The 11,506-nt window shown below is 35.0% G+C and overlaps 1 protein-coding gene across 1 annotated transcript in view; it reads right to left on the bottom strand.

The window, feature by feature from the left end:
• LOC125661192 (NADPH oxidase 5-like) overlaps positions 1 to 9,124 on the bottom strand; it is a 45,021-nt gene extending 35,897 nt beyond the window's left edge. The window contains exons 1-2 of the mRNA XM_048893121.2: positions 8,829 to 9,124; positions 8,458 to 8,495 (exon numbers count right to left, since the gene is read on the bottom strand). The gene's annotated coding sequence lies outside the window, so the exon portion shown is untranslated. The remainder of the gene's footprint in view (positions 1 to 8,457; positions 8,496 to 8,828) is intronic.
• Positions 9,125 to 11,506: the final 2,382 nt, after the last annotated feature.

Here is an 11,506-nt window from a genome sequence, read left to right on the forward strand (position 1 = left end):
CGACAGGACACAATTTGATTAACATTTTCACAAAATTGATTGATGCCGAGGAGGAAAACGTGTCTATGTCACAATAATGATATGACGTAATTTCCATATATACTAATTTTCGCGGATTTTTATGATAATTTCGCGGAGATTATAAATGCATTGGCGTTTTTTGCGTCGAAGTACGCATGTAAAATTCTAATTAACGCTGTAATGTAAATATCATTAGATTCGGTCAACTGCCGTAGGTTTATTAGGAGATCGAGTTAGGCTGCCTTCATGTTTTAAATAAATATACTTGGATGCATGGTTAGCTGGTTAAATGACGTGATGTCTATCGGCTGTGTGCGTCACCATTGCCTGGGTAAAGGCCACTGTATACACTTGTTTTGATTATTCTGAAATGTAATGAGGAATTTACATCTTAGTTGTAAGAGATTTATGAAAAGGACCACCGCTGAGTATGGCGTGCATGCTTTTTTCTCGCACTTACCATACGTATGGGACTGATCAGTGTATATATACTCCCCTCGCACCTGCCGTTAGTACGGACCTAACTAGTATACTTTTTACAATACCCTAGCACCTGATGTGAGTACGGACCTGATAGGTGTATACTCTTTACACTACATAGCACCGGATGTGAATACGGACCTGATTAGAGTATACTTTTACAGTACTCTAGCACCTGATGCGAGTACACTCTCCACGCACCTGCCCCGAGTGCGGGTCTGATTAGTGTATACTTTTTACACTACCCTAGCACCTGATGTAAGTACGGGCCTGATTAGTGTATACTTTTTACACTATCCTCGCACCTGCCGTGAGTGCGGGCCTGAGTAGTGGATATCAGTACACTACCCACGGAGCTGCAGTAGATACGAGTCTCTGATTAGGTACATATACATGTATGTTTATAGGTGTATGTTTATAGGTGTATGTTTATAGGTGTACATGTATGTTTATAGGTGTACATGTATGTTTATAGGTGTACATGTATGTTTATAGGTGTCCGGGTAGCGTAGTGGTTAACACATTCGCTTTTTATCGCTTTGATCCGAATTCGATCTGCTGGAATATGGGAAGAAAGTGTGGTCGCCCTGTTGGATGCGTGGGTTTCCTCTGTGTACCCCGGTTTCCCCCCACAGTCAATATCCGTTCGATGATAAACATTGATATAAGTTATAGAACTTGTTTCTATATCATTGTAACATAAATTATTTTTTAACTTAAATATTAGTGTGCTGATACACTGTCTCGCGCTTCAGTATATCAATTTAAGAAAAATATTTAGGAAGCAAAGTCTAAAATAAAGTAAACCCATGCTTCCTTTTTTACAAGTTTAAAACAAAATTCGGATAGGCCGTCAGAAAGGGTTTGGTCATTAAAAATTATCAACTAATAATGAAATTACGATGGAATCTCATTTCTGTTTGTGAGGAAAACGTGTCTTTGTATTTGATTATATTGCCTATGAAAAAAGCCCTAGAAAACAAAACAAAATCCATTTTATAACACGTTTTAGTACAGCACGTGTCATGGCGAGCAAAGATAAAGAAAAAGATGCAGCAATAAAGATTGAATCTACGTCAAGATGGCGAGGAGGACAGTGCCTTTATCTAAGCTTGATTTAGACACCGAAAATGTTAATACATTCAGCGCTGGTAATTTATTATTTACACACAATAATTCAAATTTTATAGCCTTTTTCATGCTTTCAACATTTATTCACTTAAAGGTCAGACATTTTTGGAAAAAAAATGAATATATGGTTAAAAGGTGTTGATCTTCCTTTTGTTTGGGATGAACTTCAACATAAAACCAGATAGCTTCAACACAAAACCAGATCAGAGGAAGAAAACAAGTTTGCAGATGACTCGTAAAATAAGTGGGGAAAATTATTTCGGTGACAAATATCTGTACTTGCAACTAACAAAAGGGACTACCTAATGTACGCGCATAAAATACGTAAAAAGTCACAGATATTAAATAAATTGAATATGATCGAACGTTATAAGTTAACTGTGAACACATTAAATTTTGCTTGAATGAAATGAAAGGAAATTCTTGTCTATTTGATACCATAATCTACACATTCAAAAGCAAGGATTTAAAGGGTTTAGAAATCAGAACGTAATCCGGAACTTCATATTAGGCGTGGCGACATTTTAAATGGTTGAATAGTTTAAAATAACTTACACAGAACCATGTTAAGGTATGCTTATGTTTAGTGGACTTTAAATAGCTAAACTGGATGAGTATTTCTACAACAACAAAACGACCCCCCACCCCTAACACCCTCCACCCCCATCCACCCCCCAAAGCAAAAGTATTCAAAGAAAACCCCCAAACCAAATACACTTATTATTATATGCCTTGTGTGAGTTGGTTGTTTGAGAATTTTTTCGTGTTACAAGGATAGTCATCAATACGGTTATTAAAATAAGTCACATCGCATTGTGGGTGGTTCATCAAAATCCAACAGAGGGGGCATGGGTAGGCGTTACATACAGCACGATGAAAAAAACCCCTCCCCGTAAATCTATGAGTCCACACTTTGTAGGAAAGGGCTCGTGGCGGGTGTGACCGATCAACAGGGGGTGCTTACTCCTCCTAGACACCCTGACCCACCTCTGGTGTGCCCAGGAGTCTGGATTTGTCCTGTTTTCAATTGTGTATTCTTTATAGGATTTGTAAAGAGATCACGTTCATTTTCTTCAAGAAACGAACTAATAGGGTTCTGCCGTTATCCCTCAAAACCCGAATATTAGTGTTTAAAATACTGTAAGATTCCAACTTGAGTTCATGAACTTAAAATAAAATTCCAATGAAATCAGTTAAAAGAAGTTTGCATTTTTCTGAGAGTTTGACATTATGAAGTACAGTTGTATAGCATCGCCTGTCGACTTGTTTATATGTGCTTTGTTTGAAAATTGATTCGGTAATATCGAGCGACTCGGATAACTAGATTGATTTTCGTATCAGTGAACTGTCCTTAATGATTTATATATCATATTTATATATCAAAAATATAATTTTATATAAATTTTCCCGAATTTACAAACTTGTTTAAAACCAAATGATGAAACGCGAACAGCTGTGTGCTGTTTGATAGCCATATCTGCATTTAGGACATGCCGACAATTTATTCCGACATTTTCTCTCAAATCATTTTTTCATCTCCTTAATATGAAGAGTTCTTGCACGATTTCCGAAATAGGTTGAAATTTTATAATGTAATTATAATGCCATTCTTTGTATATCGGCCTGGGTAGCTCAGGGGTTAGATGTTGGTTATGTTTCAGACACAATATTTGGCCACACATGTTTTAGTCCATTTGACATAACTCTTGCTATTATCATATAATCTACATTTATTTCGTAAATCATGCGGTATAACCTTTGAAAACCTATACCTAAAATGCATAAAAGGCACGTTTGTTGAATCAGACTATCTTCTCACAATCTTGAAATTAAACCGGCCGCCAAAACAATATTGTAAGGGAAAACAGAGAATGTAATTTTTGTAAAAATGACATAGGGGACGAATACCACTTTGTATTAATTTGCCCCTCATTACGAGGAATTTCGTCATAAATATATCAAAAGAGTATTATTGCCAGAAACCATCTGTTTTCAAATTTGTACAATCATTAAGTGTTCATAATGTACACGAACTTTGTGATTTAGGAAAATAATTATGCCTTACACTTAAGTTGCGAGAAAACCTTATTTAAAAGTTATTATCCGTTGTTTGAATTTGTACACCGCCATATAATGTCATTTTTATGTATGCATTTTGTAACCGATGTGATAAGACATATGTCTTAAGCAATAGAGAGAGTATTTGATCACCGAGTTACGTGTGGTAATGCAACGGTCACGGTTTCGATCCAAAATCGTTTAAGATATTTTCCTTTCCTCTTTGCTACAGTAATGTCCGTTTATATAACTTACTGTAACACCTGAGAACTGACTTTAATTCTTTTTACTTGCAACAGTCAGGAACTATCAAAATTTGCTAACTCTAAAACAGACATGGCAATGTACCCTAAAGGTTTTTTTAGTAGAAAGAGAAAAATAATTGTACGTAAAACGCGAAAAATTAAATATCAATGAGAAACGGCACGTATGTCCTTTTGAAAAAAAAGTCAAAACCGCGGAGGTCGCGTCGGGCCGTGGCTTTTAAATGAATGTGTTCACCTTATTTATCGTCATTCAATATCTATGTCAACATCCCTCTCTGAATTCAACACACGATGATTGAAATATTCGCTTTCAAGGTCAAAACCCAGCAAGAGATTTCCAATAGGTTGACAAATTCTATGCAAATGACTAAATTTGTTTATACAGGGGCGGAACCAGAAAATTTTCAAAGGGGTGTTGTGAACCAAGTTTATGCCTTTTCTGCCCAAGGGAGGGGGTGGGGGTGTTGTTTGAAGATTCCAAAATGGCAAACAAACTTTGCCCTATCTACATCCACTACACTCGTGTTTCATTGTTTCCTACTCACAATGTTAACCAACAGCTCCCCTGCATAGAGATCAACAATACGGTGTTGAATGGTTTCTATTCGCGGTCTTTATTTACTTAGATGTTGTCGAATACGTCACATTATTTTTTTTCTTTCAAGACATAGTAGCGAAGCTCGTGAACTCTTTCTCATGAATATTTGTTTTACATCCATTCAAGAATTCCTCATTCATACTCAAACATCACCAGCGGTGGCGAAATTTTTGTCGTGATCCCTAACCAAAGTGCATCTCTTTTAACGGCTGGGAGAATGTAGATATGTATATGAAACAAAAGTAATTTTTGAAAACACGTGAGGTTATGAACTACAGCACTTAGTGTCGGTATACCTTTCATGAAGCACTGGTGTGAAGTGGCGTAGTTCTTACCCTCAGGTATTTTCAAAACTGAAATTTATTTAAACAATGACATAATGTAAATATTACAGTCGATATTCCCATTTCATCAGGGTAACAATACTGTTGTAGACTTCATACCGGAGAGCGAAAACCGCCAGGTGTGAATATAGCCCTACAACGTACGGAGGTCTGACCACTTGTGATGTCGCCTTCCTACATAGGCAATAACTGTTCATGCATTCTATATACGATGTTATGTAGCTATTTACCAGACAGAGAATTTGAACATAGACTTTGGTGACATGTTCACATCGAACGGAAATTTTAGAGGATAGACTGGTAGGTGCCAGGAGAGATAATTACATGTATAGTTAATTTAATTAGCAACCACCATTTAATTTATTAATTAAGGGGGGGAGGGGCAGTTAATATAAATATTACATTTGTAATATAAAAACGGTTTACTCAGCTTTACATAGACAATACAACCGATGCGATGGTCTTACTTCCGGAAGTCTGAACTGGACACATGACTGTCACTTGACTGTGCATTAGAAATTCCGAGTGACATTTGTTTATAAACACCGATTTAAAATCAAACAATTCTGTTTAAACCAGGTGAAATAATGTAAGACATGTCATACAGCCCCATAAATACACACGCGCGATGATTTAACAGCGTTTTTACAAGGTGGAAAAAAATGTTGAAATTGGGACCATACAACTTTAATGAATACAGCATACAATTTCAACTGTTTTGTGTTGTTGTGTAAATTGTAAAATCAAACTATGAGTTTGCTGAGTGCGTTGTCTTTGTTGAAGGGTATCTCGCGCTTTTGACGAGATTTTGACGGGGGTCATCTGACATAAAAGTACGTAACGTTTCTCAATTATATATAATTTTCCAGTTCACTTCTATCATACTTTGTTTCAACAAAAAAAAGAAAGAAAAAATCGAAAAAAAAGAAGAAGAAGAATATTTCCAGGTCTGTTTTAGAGTTACACTATTTTGATAGTCACATGTACTGGTTGTGACAAATAAACATGTAAAGTCGGCTGTTATGTATTACAGTAGGTTGTACATGTATATATGTAATGGAAGTTAGTTCCCTAAACTGATTTATCATTAACTTATGTAGAAATGTTGAATGCTTTTGACATACTTTTTTTTTTTAATCTTGGAGTTCTTACCTCCGCGCGTAGTTTTCTGACTATGACAAGCAATTGGTGGTGGTGGGGGGGGGGGTCGAATTTATATAAATACAAAATGTATCCTGTGTAGAAATATTGTTAATCCATTTATTTATTAAATATCTTTATTTCTATAACAAAAACCGTCAATATCAATCCATCAAAAATCGTGACCATGCCTCTTGTAGGTCATTTAAACTCATTGACGTAAAGTTGCACACTTGTCTACATTTGGTTAAAGACGCCGCAGGCACGTGAAATCGGGGATCGGGTGTGGGGGGGGGGGGGCACTTTTCATTGTTGTTTTCTAATACAAATAAAGATACATGTGTATTGTGTGACTCCCCTCACTATAGTAATAGTGAATGAGAAGAATATAAGCTTGGAAGTTACGAACAAAAGCCACATACATGTATAGCGAAATATAAGTACCCCCTTCCATGATAGAAGAAAATGAAGTTTGGGGGAAATTTGAGGCATTCACAGATGACGCACCACCCCCTCCCCCCAGATTTTAAAGATCGCCCCCCCCCCTTTTTTTTCTTTCTTTTATTTGTCAAAATTTACACAAACCAACTTCCAATTTCTCTTCCCCCACCCCACACGCACACTTTGAAAAACGATGATACATGTACGTGCCTGCATTGTGCACGTTGTTAAGTGAGGGTAGGAAAAATCTGTAATAAACGGAATAAAATTGGGTACTGGAAGTGTAAAGAATGAAAGAAAAAAAGTCTGCCTCAGTAACCAATATAAAGATTTTTTTCCGGAATAAATGATCATCTTTGATCTTAAGAGTTTTTTTTAAAATCTTATAAATCTTGTGTAGTGTCCAGTACAACCGTGGCTTTTAATTGGGTACAATATCGCTTTATTATTTTGTACAATGTTTATTTAGATAAACATCAAGAGGGGGTTGTACCCAAAATTAGTTTGGCAATTTGATATTGTTGTAACGTGTAATTTCGAGTTTAAGAAATTGATTTCTTGACAGGTATCCAGACAATTTCGCCAGGTGAAAATTTTTGTTGAATCTAATTAGCATCTGAGACCGCGCAACTCTTCTTGTTTACATGTTGTGTGACAACAGAATTGATATGAATTCAATATTGAGATAAGAGTAAACATAATTATTTGTGCTATCATGTTTGTGGTTCTCTGCAACACCTCATGAGACACCAGTGTTTATTTCAATGGTTAACGCCCCCACTCCATTCCTCTCTAAAACATAGCACGGTTCTCGAGACAAGTTCTACTGTTAGTTTTAAAAAAAATATGAAAAGCGACGTAATATGGGGTTTAAAGTGGGAAAATGTCAATTTTTTTCATATTATACAGGTTTTAGATTTTGTAAAATTCAGGCTGTTGAATTTGAAACTGTCCGGTAGAACAAGATTTCTTAAGTCATCAATTTATGTGATTGCCAATATATACAACATAATTTATGTCATCACCAATATATGTATCAATGTTTTGTCCCATTTTTCAAATACCAATGACCTCCAGAAAAAGCTAACTTTTTCAAATGTAAAAGTTAAATCATTAAACATCTCTCTCTCTCTCTCTCTCTCTCTCTCTCTCGTTTACGCGGGAATAGGACAGCTCATACAATGATTCAGCTCTTGAGGAGCAGACATCTACATGTACATGCATATATTATCATTACTATTATCATTGTACATTTTATAGCACTTTATAGCACTTTATCTAATCAACACAATTTCACGTACCATAAAGCGCTTTACATGTAAAACAAACTAAAACAAAGAACAAGAAATACTCAACCAAAAAAAAAAAAAAAAAAAAAAAAAAAAATAATATTAAACTGAGGTAACTAACTGAAAAATAATATCTTTTAAATTTGGAAACCCCGTCTTAATTCGTGCGCGTAGCATTCTTCCGTGTGATGAAGCAGTCCTGCAATAAATGCGGTGTTGTTTTCTGACGGTCTGTATCAAGACCCATGATCTTTTCCCCTGTCCCTGAATACCCCCCCTCCCTCGCAAGATCGTTATGATACGGGGCAGTTCAAATTATAAATTTTGTTTCTTGAAAGCTTGTTAATCAGTTACTCTACATCGTCATAATGACTGACTTCCTCTTGAAACGTGAATTAAAACAGATATCTAGAAATATTTGTCAATTCATTTCATAAACCATTGCCTAGCTGAGTAGCTCAGTAGGTTAGCATGTGGACTGTAGATTGCGGTTTCGAGTTCAGTACGGGTTTTAATTTCCCCCCTAGATTACTTTCTATTGAAACTGCATTTTTTGACTAAATAAAGTAAATTTGAAAGTTTTAAATTCAAAATATTGTTGTACATATATCCTTCACTTTTCATGCATATCAAATTTCTCTGGTGTAGCATTCCTCCTTTTAAGAATTAAAACCAATCAAACGACTTACCTTTGATGTTCCTCAGTCACAGTAGTACTTTCTAAATACTGAAAGTATTTTAAGACAATTTTTGTCCTATTCACTTTAAGAGAATAATTTCTCGTATAATATTTACGTTATAATTAAGCAAACAAGTAGAGGGGGACAGCGCGCGAGATGTCGTGTTCATTAATAAGAGGGCGGATTTAAAACGCCGAACATTTAAAAAAGAAGAAGAACAAATTAGCTAAATAATCGAAAATCTTAAATCCCCCTTTTAAATGTGTCAAGATTAAAATAAAATAGCACCCACAGGACCGACCGATGTTTTCTTTCCGAGTTAGTGGAATTAATTCTAGGTGGAGGCTCAAAGAGAATAGAGATAACGAGATTTTACTTACCTTAATCCTCGGGCTGGGTGTGTGAAAGGAACAGACAACCTCAGCGAGTTCTTCACATCGGTATGAAATTGGACTTTAAAACACCCTCTGAACCGTCAGTTTATAATGGCATACAAACCATAGATTTGTTTTACATGTATACATGTAGCATACTTTGGTTTCAGAATTAAAAAAAAACTTCAAAAACGTTACACTTTGAAATTCGAAACTTAATTTCGTTGTACACGATTTTATATCGCGTGTCGTACAGCTCTGCAGTAAATAAATATAAAATTTTAGCAAGCTACCCGACAGAGAACAAAATATTAAAGTTCTGAGACTCTACGCGCGTGTCATCCGGGCTGACAACTTTTCATTGGCCACAGTCACGAATTCTTATACCTAAACAATCAGCATTTTCGTGTCCTATTAAAAAACTACAGTGTTTCGATATGTATTGAATTTCAAACCTCTGATTTTGAAAAGATATATGAAAACACCTCAATTGAATTTGACAAGAAAATGTTGTCAACGGAGGAAAAAAGAAAGTTTAGTTGCGGGGGCGGTGCCCTTTGCAACCGAATTTCATAAATTTATTTCTTCTATAATCTTTGATTTAGAAATAAAAACTGGGTCATTTTATATTAACAATTTTGCCCAAAGAATGCAAACAATTTTTACATTCAAGGTAATGTATAAATCCAAAGGTGGTTAAATTTTCTGAAATAATGTCAGCTACAAGTGATAAAGAATTGAGAAACCTATGTTTGTTTAGAACAAAAAAAATACGATTTAGTCTGTCCTCCATAACGCATACATATAATCTTTTTTTTCTAACTTCCTTTTTTTCTCTCCTGATGTAAACATGATTATGTTTGTGTCTCTCTTCCCTGTATCTCTTTTCCCATTGGAATGTATCATATGTACTTGACCTCATGTACCACGTATTGTTGATTTGAGTGAATAAAGAAACTTGAATATAAGAAAAACAATTCTGGTAATTTGCAGCTTCTATCTGCTGTACACTACAAATGAAAAGATACGAAAGATAAAATTGTGTGAATATGTCATTCATTGAAATATTAAATGGCTAGTAGCTGAAATTCTTATTTCATAATCTTACCTAACAATGAATTGGCTGAGCCTACGTCAGATAATTGGTTAATAACAACAAATTGACTGGATGTGTTGTTTACAATGGGCTGAATAGTCACAGGACACAAGTGACCCAGCCAATAAAACAGTTTATTGATATAAAACAATATTGAATGTCTTGAGTTTTAAAAAAAAACCTTGTTAAAATTGCCCTTTTCCTCCTTTTTTCTCTCTCTCCAGAATCTAGTTCTTACATATTGTGCATGATATTTATACTACATGTTATATACCTATATAGTTTTCTTTTAATTTTCAAGTAGATTTCGCTACAAAACTGTTAAATTTATCTTACAATAAATCTCCCTTTATAGGATATACGCAGTATCTAAATATTTAGAGTGCTCCCTTACAAAATCATTGGGGCTAAGCTCGTTTTGAAACTAATATTCGATGTAGCCATGTTTTTGATAACGTTGATTTCTGGAAACGAGATCGGTCCTTTAGCCTCCGTGTGCTAAGGCTGTATACTGTATATACACAGGTATGTTTATGAAGCAGCTAAGCGAGTTTGCTGACCCCCATTCTATCCCCCTCACGTTCAGCCCATGGAGGTATTATGTTTTAAGGAGGGATAACACGCCAGAGAAGAAATCTGATATGGCTGGAGAGTGGAAGATGTGTACAATAATATTTTGAAATTGAAAACTTTCAAGTGTATGTTATTCAGTGAAAAATTACAATTTTAGTAGAAAACAATGTAAAGCTCCTGCTAAATTCAAAACGCACAATATACAGACCAGCAGTCGATACGTAAACCTACTGAGCTACCATGCAGCTATAAGTACCTATATTTTAAAAAGGAATATATATGTATAACCTAACTGATATTCATATATTCATTCAAGTTTCAAACGGAAGTCAGCCATCATGGCGGTGTAGTACTTCTCCTTAAAGGGACTGGCTCACGTTTTTCGAAGAAATGTTTTTCTTCTTTTTTGATGTTAAGAATTAAAAATATAGCTCATTTGATGTTGACAACCAAAATTTGGATCGCCTGAATGCAAGAATAAGAGCAATATTTATCTTTGATTCTGTGTTATGTAAACAAAGACTGGAGTCTTTTTATGTAAACAAACAAACCAGTGAAACGTTAATTTGGTAATTTAAAGCATCTTCATTTTGTACAATCACAAATCTTAACTTTCAAATGACACATTTTACCTAAAGTATGCTTGAGATGTGATATATATAATAAACTTGGATCAATATCCATTTATTTTGAAAACCCCGTAAACCTCAATCTTTGTTTTCAAAACAAATAATAAATTCTCTAGAATGAGCTTCTGTCATGATGAATAGCCTTAATTTTTTGTGTGAAACCTTCTAAACTTATTAGAAAGTAGATTTTGATCATTTAAAGTGAAAAACAAAATTTGGAGGAAAACCGTGAATCAGTCCCTTTAAATTTAATATGTTTTTTTAAATTTCAATATTTTGAGAAGTGTCAGGTGAAATCGTATTTCCACTACTGTAGTTGCGCGTCTATAAAAAATGGAGGGTCTGCATCTCAGATGGTGATTTTCGATGCATTCCAATTCCCGTCA

Source organism: Ostrea edulis, chromosome 8, assembly GCF_947568905.1.
Source record: "Ostrea edulis chromosome 8, xbOstEdul1.1, whole genome shotgun sequence".
In the NCBI taxonomy this organism is placed as follows: domain Eukaryota; kingdom Metazoa; phylum Mollusca; class Bivalvia; order Ostreida; family Ostreidae; genus Ostrea; species Ostrea edulis.